Here is a 9,412-nt window from a genome sequence, read left to right as displayed (position 1 = left end):
TAATGGGCACTTATAATTTCCTGGAACACCAGCATTGCCCCGCCTGCACCTGGAACCCTGCTAAGTGACTGGCGATTGTACCCAGATGTCACACTTAACCACTGATGTTCAGTTTCTGGATACTGGGTAGTGTAAGACCAAGATTGGCGCTCAGGGAAGTGTGTAGGAAGAAGTTCAGAAAGCATGAGTGTGTGTGTGCGTGTGTGAGCATGTGCACATGTGTGTGTTCGTGTGTGTGTGAGGGGGAAGGATTCTAGTAGTGGAGGAGTCATTCTTCAGAAGCTCTAGGGGACCCAGAGAAGACATATCTGATAACAATGGTTCGGAGAAAGGAATGTTTCTGGAGGTTAACAGGCTGCTCCTGGAAAGGAGGGTGAAAGCAGAGATGTTGGCCTCACTTCCACATCACTTCCTTCCCTCGGTGTCACCTGCTGCTCCTCACCAGAAGGGAGCAGAGGTGCTCTTCCCACCCACCACCCAGGGCAGCTCCTTATCGCCAAGGTGCACAGAAAACACAAGGAGACAGCTTGGCCCCTGAGCCAGGACTGCAGACACTCCCAGCCCCATGCGAACCAGCGCACCGTGTCCTGGGTGACTGTGCCATGGACACATGCACATAGATTCCAGGGACGTTCACAGCCTGGGACAAGGCCAGCACCGACAGACACTGAGCAGCTGGACAAGAACAAACGAGACCTGGCAAATGAACTGAGTAACCCTCATGATGAAGCGAAGCTGACACTTTGCTGGAAAAAAATGACAGTTTATCAACTATTGAGAAAACAGGCCACTACTGCTCGGCCCTAAGGAATATGAGTGGTATTTTTTTATTATTATTATTTTGAAGTAATGGCAGATTTAGAGAAAAGTTACAATGGAACAAAAAATTCCAATTATAACTTCACCCAGAATCCCCAATGTTAATATTTTGCCTTTGCCACATTTATTTTGTCATATTCTCTCTCTATATATGGGTGTGCATGTATGTGATTATACATACATATAATTGTAATAATGTATCTAAGATATATAATTTTCTTTTCTGAACTGTTTGAGATGAAGTTGGAGGTATTATATCCTTTATAAAAAAACTGAACTTTTTTTTTTCTGGCTCACGATTTAGTGAAGAATCACGTGCTGCATTTAATTGCCTCGTCTCTTTGGTCTCCTCTAAACTAGAAGAGTTCTGGAATCTTTCATGAACTTGAAATTTTTGTAGGATGTCCCTCGATTTGGATTTGTCTGCCATGTCCGCATGATCGGATGTAGATGATGCTTTTGGGTGCGAATGCCACACAAGTGACGTGAGCTCTCATGCCTTGTATCAGGAGACACAGGATGGTGATTTGTTGGGTAAGTGGGGAGGTTAACTTTGATCGCTTGGTTGAAGTTCAGTGTGCCAGGTTTCTCCACTACAAAGTTACTATTTTCCTCTATGTAATTAATAATAGTCTTGTGGTGAGATGCTTTACAATTAGGCCAGTATCCTGCTTGTCATCAAACTTTCACTACCAGCTCTAGCATCTACTAGTGATTCTTGCCCAAATCAATGATAACCACAATGTTTGTCAAATGGTAATTTTCCCATTTCATTATCCCTTCTACACTTTCTAGTTGGCATTCCACTTTCCTTTCTCTCCTATCTTTTAATTTTGTTATTTATATCAGAATGAACTCATGGATTTTTATTTTATTCCAAAGATAATCTGTTAATGTGGCATTGATTTTTAAATGGTGACAGGAAAACATTAAGATCTGAGAGCCCATACAGAAGTGTTGCTTGACTTTCCAATGGTCCAAGGACACAGTTTCCTCAGAGAGAATTGGGAAATGGAAGGTGTGAGATATGGAGATGTTAAGAGACGAGAAAGATGTTGGTTGGATTGCAGTCAATAAAGAAAATGCAGCCCAGGTGTCCAGTCTGCAGCTGTTTACAGTAGGTGGTGTTAGGAGAAATAATACCTCCTCCAGACACCCAGTATCTTGGGCCTTCAGATGGTTATGACTAGTGCAAGTCAAACAGCTGGAGGTTAGATGGTGTGCTGGTCAACTTGGTGGCCATGAAGATTTAGTCGTAAAACATCACTAATTTTGGAACTGATTTGACCTTTGTAAAAAGGAACCTGGCTGTTCATGGGACTGTGACCCAATATGAGCTAAAGACTACACAAGGTCAGTGGTGACAGGTCTTCAGACGCAATTTCTTTGGCTTTCTAGATTCCAGTGTTCTCTGGTCACAAGGCCCTCTTTTCCTCCCCCTCCTGGCTTTCTCTTTAATCTGCCTTCGGCTCACCTCTTTTTTCTCATCAGCCTCTTGCTTTTGTTACTTTTTTCTCATTCATTGGCTTGTGCTTTAGGCACTCAGGGGCAGAGCTGTACCCAGAAGGCTGGTCCTCACAATGAGGGTTCTGCTTACTGAGCTCTTCTCAGCACTGGGCATGTTTGTCCCCAGCACCTGTGAGTTATGATTTGGAGGAATTGTGAAGGGCCCTGTATTGGTCAAAACTGTTTTGTTACAAGCAACAGAACTCAACCCAAACCTGTTTAAACACAAAAAGACATTTATAATAACCATAAAGAATTGTCAGAATAAACCCAGGAGCAGAAATGTCCAGAGACCTTGAGAAGGGATTAAATCAGACTGAAGAGCTGTCCAGACCTGCCCTTTGTTTCTATCTTTGATCCTCTTTGACATAAGCTTCATCATCTTCTCTCCTCTCTGCATGTGTGTTTCCCTGCTTCCCTAGTCCACATGGAAGAACACGGCCACCCCTCTAGATCCAGAGTTCGCAGGTGATGGAGCCAGTGAAATTCCAGTGAAAGAAGAACATTGGTGCACTAGGCAAATAACTCAACATTTCCCTCAGTCATGTCTTAAACTCTACTGTTAGCAAGGGACTATTTTGTTAGAAATCCTTTATCAGGTATATTTAATAAAATTTTAAATGATTTAAAAGTAAACTAGTGGAAAAAATAAAACCTATGCATAATCTATCATCTAGTGGTAGAACTGTAAATATTTTGGTGTACATTCTATCTTTAACTCTTTGTGTATATGTGTGTGTGTTTATTAACCACGTGGGTATAATATTACACACATTTTGTTTTGTGACTTGCTTTTCCCACTTAATTTATCTGCAATTTACCTTGACATTTGCATTTTTCTGAAACACAATTTTCAGTGGTTGTATGGTGTTTCTTTATATGGCTGTGCCATGACTTTACAATTTTCTGTTCATTAGTCATTCTTTGGGGTGTCCGTTTGGTCCACAAGCTGACCCAGAGAATCAATTGCCTTTGCTCCAAAGCTGTGATATTGCTGTGGCTCTATTCTTCTCTCTCAAAATGTATTGGCCAGGAGTACACCCACGATCCAAGCTCAGCCAAGAAGATTTTCTCTCCCAGGAACTTGAAATTGGATTCTCTGTTTCTCGTGGGGTTATACATAATTTGGGAGAGCTGTGGGGCAGCCATATCTTCCCATGGGGAAGGAGAAGCAGAAACAAGAAGTTGGCTAAGAAACAGGTGAACGGAGCGGATTTTCAGAGAGTAGCAGGTACAAGAGATGAAAGGAAAGAAACTCCTTATATTCCTGTGATTGTTCATTTCCTGGTTTCAGCCCTGCACCGGGCTGAATGGCATCCCCCCAAATTCATGTCTACCTGGAACGTCAGAATGGGTCCTTATTCGGAAACAGGGTATTTGCATATGTAATTAGCTAAGGATCTCAAGATGAAATTATTCTGGATTTAAGGTGGGCCCTAAATCCAGTGACTAGTGTCCCGATAAGAACAGGAGAGGACACAGAGACAGAAGTCCATGTAAAGACAGAGGCAGAGATTGCCACAAGCCAAGGGACACCTGGGGCCACCAGAAGCTGGAAGCAGCAAGGATTCTCCCCTAGAGCCTCAAGAGGGAGCACGGCCCTACCAACTTGAGTTTAGATGCCTAGCCTCCAGAACCGTGAGAGAGTGAATTTTTATTGTTTAAGTCACCCAGTTTGTGGTACTTTGTTATGGCAGCCAAAGGAAATAATACAAGTCCCTTCCTAGGTTCAGCAGCATTATTGCCCTTCGACTCAGGCACGAGGGGGCCCCTACTTTGAGTCCCCTGTCTTGGGACCCTGCTGTAATTCTCCTCCAGCTATGCCCTCCCATGGGGGCCAAGGGATGTGCTCCTAGGAAGCCCATGCACTCCCCTTCTGGATCACACTCTGGTAACCAGGATCCCGGATTTCCAGCCCAAATGGCCTAAACCCACTGAAAGCTGTTGGACCCTTCTCTGGCTCTGTTTTGTCTAAGGCTTTTCACATTGCTGGTATGTGTATCTCTAGGTCCAAAGAGTAAGCAAGGGTGGCTGTTTGCGGGAGGACAGACTTGAACGGGTGGGCTGGTGGATCCACACATGCGTGTGTGATGTGTTAACAATGTCCCTCAAGATGCAGGGCACAGCAGGATAAAAACAGAGGAGGACAGCAGGCCGGGGCCAGAGGGCCAAGGTCCAGAGTCTGGCTCTCCATGGGCTGCATCTTCTGGCATTTTCTGAGATGTCTGGTGCTCCAGGTTGTTTTGAGTTTATTTGTCAAATTAGGAATTCAGAACATTACGTTTAACTGTTGGCTTGGTGCACAACTTTTAAATATTTCCACATCTAGAATGTGGACGACCCCTTGACCTCTTGCCCCAAGCCACAGACGTCAAAGTCGGGGCTGACCAGAGTTGCTCCTAACCTCAGTCCTGAGACATTCTTATCTTTACATCACCAACTCCACCTCTTTTTTTAAAAGTTGGCCTGACTTGGCTTCCATTTCTTGCCTCTGTAAAATCTTAATACACCCTATTTTTTTTTTTTTTTTTAAATATTACTACTGCCGTTTTATTTTTTTTTTCATTTATTTATTTTTTTCGTGACCGGCACTCAGCCAGTGAGTGCACCGGTCAGTCTCACATAGGATCCGAACCCGCGGCGGGAGCGTCGCCGCGCTCCCAGCGCAGCACTCTACCAAGTGTGCCACGGGCTCGGCCCCACCCTATTTTTTAAAAAAGAATTTAGGCTATTTTCAGTTTGTTGCCATTATAAATTACACTACAGTGAACATCCAGGTATATACATTTTTGTGCATATCTCCAATTTAGATAAGGTCCTAGAAAGGGAATTTCTGAGTCATTGGGTGTATGGTTTAAAACTTTTGTACATCACATTCTCCCCCACAAGCTATGCCTATTTTCCCCATCCTAGCCCAAAATTAAAAAATATCTTTCAGGGTTGTTTTTTTTTTTTTTTTTTTTTTTTTTACTTCAAATTCATTAAATTATTAGTGTGAGTTCATTTGATCACTGTTCTACTCAATGGAACATTCTAGAAAAATTTAGACCCTGGGCTTGGGGCTTTGCAGGACTTGCTTAAAGGGTCTAAAAGGGACAGACAGGGAGGAAGGTGAAGATGAACATCCCTTATCTTACAGCTCTGCCCCTTCCATCTCAGGATGTTGGTCCTTCCACTCCTCTTTAATATGTCACTGAAGGTGCCTTTCAAACGGTGAGCTGGAGGAAGAATCGCAGGGGTACCTACATGTGACCTTGAATGTCTTATTTTTTGTTTTCTGGAGAGGTGGAAGGGATATTAGTGCAAGAAGGATGAAAAGGCACAAATATCTTTCTGCTCCTGAACATCAGAGTGGCCCATTTCATCACTCCATCACAAGGACAAGAATGAAGGTGCATCTCCAATGGGTGGGGTTGTAGTCGCCATCCCGGGGGACAGGGCAGGGGCTTTTTTGAAAGGCGTTGACAAGAGCTATAAAAGCAAACAGTTTAAAAGGAAGGGGGAAGGGAAGTTATTTTAAGACTAAGCAACACTGAAAACCAAAGATATGAACCATCAATTTCTGTCTGGGCAGTTAAGTTAAATTAACACTCACCCTCATGTTCTTTCCAGGTTGTCTGACACACACACACGTGCACGCACTGAGACACAAAAATGGGCTGCACGCAATTCTTCAGCCTCTGCCTGTGGAAACAAAATCAATATCGTGTTGTACATAAAGCACCTACTTAATCTAAAATTGCATTTTATAGTCCATTTACCCCACCAGAGTAGCCCAAAGTCACCACTTCTTTTTGTTCGTTTCCAAGCTGCAGTTCACTTTTCATTGTTCTCCCTGGCAGTGGGAGACTTCCGAAGCAGGCTCGAAACCGACTAACTCCAAGAGGGAAACTGCAGCTCTGAGGCCCTGGGTGAAAAAGGAGCGCACATGCACACACATGCACACACACGCACATACAAACACGCACACATGCACACATACACACCTAAGTATGCACACACACGCACATCAACACATGCATGCACACACTCACACATCCACACACACATACACACACATGCACACCTAAGGATGCACACACATGCACATTAACACATGCATGCACACACACATGCACATACACGCTCCCATGCACACACATGTGTGCACACACACACAGTTCTAAGCTGGCATGTATTTCTTCAGCTTTTTTATTCTTCCAGTTCACTGTAACATGAATAAAGAAGGAAGAAAAAGAAATAAAAGCCTCAGAAGACATTTTTGCATGTGTGTGTCCATGTGGTTCTATGTGTTGGGCACATGGGTTATGATGTCAAAACCACAGACATAATCAAAGTGATGTCCATAAAGTATATTCTCTGCCTTAGGGACCTATGTTTTACTTCAGTAATCTATCCTCAGTCAGTTCATTCAGTCCTTGCAAGGAAGTCTAATTCCTTCCTTATGTTAGAAAAAGGAAATTTTAACAAAACAACTTATGCTGAACTGAAACAGGCTTTACTAACACCTGTCAATTGAAACACCCCTGTATATAGCTCAGAGGTTTCCAAAAGGCCTTATTTATAGTCACTACATGTGACAATGATGAACACATACCATAAATACATGTGGATAAGAAATGTAGCTGTCTTTAGTTTCTTTGAATCCAATTTCTTTTTTTTTTTTTTTTTTTTAAGAAAATGTAGTTTTACTAGTATCATCCTTTTACATTCTAGGATGTTGTTGTAGAGCAGGTGGGAGGGAGGGGCAGAGGGGAAAGGGGAAGGAAATGGGATGGAAGAAGGAGGAAAGAGGAGGGATGGGATTGAGGCCTGTGGAACCCCCCTCATTCCCACAGGGGAGACCAGGGGGCTTCCAGTGGTGGCTTGGTCATTGCTGGGCTGGGTGCAGATGTCAGGGGGGTGTGGCAAAAGCCCTCACCTCACACCATCTTAGGGCCCTTCTTGCAGCTCAGCGGTCATCGCTGGGTTGGTTGCACTTGTAAGGGGGACGTGGCTGAGGCCCAGGACCCCACCTCCCCAGCTCAGGAGAGCCTGGGGCACTTCCTGTGGCAGCTCGGTGGTTGTCGCTGGGGTGGTTGTGAGTGTTGGAGGCCTGCCACCATCCTTTCTTTCCCAGGCACCTGAGACTCTTAAGCTGCCTCCCTCTCTAGAGGCTTCCCCGTCTGGAACCCCACACAGCCCTCTCTGCTCTGGCATCTGCCTTCCCTGCAAGGCTCTCCCTGTGCCCTCGCATCCCAGAAACCCACCTGGGGCTCAGTGCTCAGCAGATGCAGGCCTTTTCCTAGACACCATCTTTCCCCTCTGATTCATCACTTACCTCCAGTTTGGAGAATCTGTTCAGATCTGTGGCAGCTGTAGCTGATGATCACGTGGATTCCTTCCACTGTCCCTTCATGCCCATCCCCTGGCTTCTTTGTGCATTTGCATTTAATGGCCTGCACCTGCAACTGTCTTCTGAGCCCTGCCTTGGAGCTGCTTTGCCTCCGTTCACGCACATGCAGAGAGCCTGAAGTGTCTAGTTTATACCCAAACCCCCCACTCCCAGGGGAAGTCTTTAGCCGAGGGCTGATGGGTGAGGGGAATAAAAGCCCAGCTCTCTTATCTCAAGTTGGCGCAAACTCTGAGGCATGGTTTCTACTCGGGGCTTCCTGGAGGGATCAGGCTGAAGCCAGGACTCACACCCTCGCTTGGCTTTTTCCCTTCTGTCGTGGGTGCTGTGGTGTGCCATCCAGATCCAGCTTGGGGACTGTTTCCTCAGCTACTAGAGTGCTGAGGGCAGACAGCCCTCAGCAGGGAGCCCTCATGGGAACTGCCTCAGCCGAAGAGAGTTCCTCCCCCAAGAGCCATGGCCCTTCTCAGGGCAACCCTCATCTAGTGGCTGGTCTTTGCAGGAGTATAAAGACTCGAAGGCCTTGCCCCAATCTGAGACAACTCTGGAGGACCACGCCAGCTTCAGTGCTCCCTGTGGTCAGCTGAGGCCTCTCGTGCAACTGCTCCTCAGCTCCACTTCTCCTACCCCTTGAGGTTCTGCTCAAGTCCCTTCCTTTTCGCAGGTGGAGCTACTGGGCACATTCCTCATCAGCAAGTGGAGAAGTGAGGTAGGTGGGATGTGAGCTCTGGAGTCACACCGCTGGGTTAGGAGCCACTTCTGCTACTTAGCAGAGGTGCCGCCCTGGGCAAAATACTCCATTTCTCAGTACCTCAGTCTTCTCATCTGTCACATGGGGATAATAACAGTACTTATCTTACTAAGTTATAGAGAAAATGGAAAGAGATAAAACATGCTTTAAATAATTCCTAGTAAATACTAGCTATTTTTTAGTGCATACGGTCTTTGCATTTTTTTGAGGGCAAAACTTTTGAAATTCAAAAGCCAGGAAAAGAAATCTTGCTTCACTCAGGCCATCACTTCCTGAGATAACAAACTGGAAACAGTGGAGCTTGACAGAGGGGAACAGGCAAAAGGAAAAACAGGTAGGAGGAGAGCAGGGAGATTGGTTAATCTTTCAAAATATTATCGTGCTATGGAATAAGCTTATGCATGTAACATGGAAAAAGTCATCTAGTTATCTTAAGATGAGATTTTTTTTTTTTATCAGAAGTCATAATGTGTGGTGACCATCTTTAGATCCTTAAAGTGCTGTTAGTCAAACCTCAAGCTCTAAGTTTTGAATTAAACCGTTCCAATTCTGAACAAGATCACAGGAAAAAAGACATTGTTAAATTAGCCAAAGCACTGTAGAAATAGCTGCATTTGGTGGGAGGGGAGGAGAAAGCAAGAGGTTAGTTCTCAATTAATTTGACAATGAGTTCTTCCCCAAATAAGGTGGGTCATGTCGGAGGGCTATCTTGGACTCTGCAGATGTAAAAAAACAAGGCTTCTTTCTCCCATGCCAGGTGTGCTTAGCTCCCAACTCTCAAGAAACCTTCCCTCTTGGGTATAAAACAACAGCTTCAGAACTTGCCTGCTAATTGAAAAACAAATCAAAGACACTCACCCCTTCCAATCTTCTTAGCCGTGAGAGTCATCCAGTTCTAAAGCTAGAAACTTTGTGGGGGTGGGGGGGACACTTTATTGACAATA

This window comes from Cynocephalus volans, chromosome 5 (assembly GCF_027409185.1).
Source record: "Cynocephalus volans isolate mCynVol1 chromosome 5, mCynVol1.pri, whole genome shotgun sequence".
Lineage (NCBI taxonomy): Eukaryota > Metazoa > Chordata > Mammalia > Dermoptera > Cynocephalidae > Cynocephalus > Cynocephalus volans.
Note: the sequence above shows the minus strand (reverse complement) of the source record.